Source organism: Benincasa hispida, chromosome 12, assembly GCF_027475165.1.
Source record: "Benincasa hispida cultivar pf3 chromosome 12, pf3_genome.v1.1, whole genome shotgun sequence".
Taxonomy (NCBI): Eukaryota; Viridiplantae; Streptophyta; class Magnoliopsida; order Cucurbitales; family Cucurbitaceae; genus Benincasa; species Benincasa hispida.
In genome coordinates, this window is record NC_143489.1 from 56,819,839 (window position 1) to 56,821,153 (window position 1,315).

A 1,315-nucleotide genomic window follows, 5' to 3' on the forward strand; every position below is an offset into this window, starting at 1 on the left:
TTTGATTATTGCTTTGGCAGCCCATAATCATTAGAAGATACATCAAATGGATGTCAAATCGGCATTCTTGAACAGAATTCTTGAGGAAGAGGTCTATATGAAACAACCATTGGGTTATGAAGTCAAGGGTGAAGAAGATAAAGTGCTTCGATTGAAGAAGGCACTTTATGGTTTAAAGCAAGCACCAAGAGCATGGAATTTGAAGATTGACAAGTACTTTCAAGAGAAGAAGTATATGAAATGTCCTTATGAGCATGCCCTCTACATCAAAATGCAAGGTGAAAGCATACTAATCATTTATTTATATGTTGATGATTTAGTATTTACCGGAAACAATCCTAGCATGTTTGATAAGTTTAAAAGAGAAATGGCAAAGGAGTTTGAAATGATGGACATTGGTCTCATGAATTACTATCTTGGGATCGAGGTCAAACAAGGTGAAGATAGGATTTTTATATCCCAAGAGGGCTATGCTAAAGAAGTGATCAAGAAGTTCAATATGAATGATGCTAATCTAGTTGGAACACCGATGGAATGTGGAGTCAAAATCACCAAGCAAGATAGATGAGAGAAGGTAAATTTTACATATTTCAAAAGCTTGGTTGGAAGTTTGAGATACTTGACATGTACAAGACTGAATATTCTTTATTCGATTGGAATTATTAGTCAATTTATGGAGGAACCGACAGCAACACATTGCAAAATGGCAAAAAGGATACTTCGCTACATCAAAGGGACAATTGGGTATGGTCTTTCCTATGTCTCTTCTAGCAATTTTGATATTGTTGGTTATTGTGATAGTGATTGGAGTAGGGATTTGGATGATCGAAAGAGCACTATGTGTTTTTTATTGGTGAAACGGCGTTCACATGGATGTCAAAAAAGCAACCCATAGTCACATTATCAACATGTAAGGCAGAGTACGTCGCAACAACTTCATGTGTATGTTCATGCAATTTGGCTAAGAAACATAGTGAAGGAGTTGAAGTTTCAAATGGAAGGTCTAATGGAGATTTTTGTTGACAACAAATCGGCCATTTCCTTAGCCAAAAATCCGGTATTTCATGGGAGGAGCAAGCACATTGATACCCGATTTCACTACATTCGGGATTGCATTACGAAGAAAGAAGTGGAACTCAAATATATCAAGTCACAAGACCAAGCGGCGGACATTTTCACAAAGCCCCTCAAGTTGGAGACTTTCATCAAAATGAGAAGTTTACTTGGTGTAACAAATCAAGTTTAAGGGGAGATGTTGAAAAGTTTGTCATTACTAAACTTTATTTGTGGCATTTAGTGTGACTTTTGGGTTTTG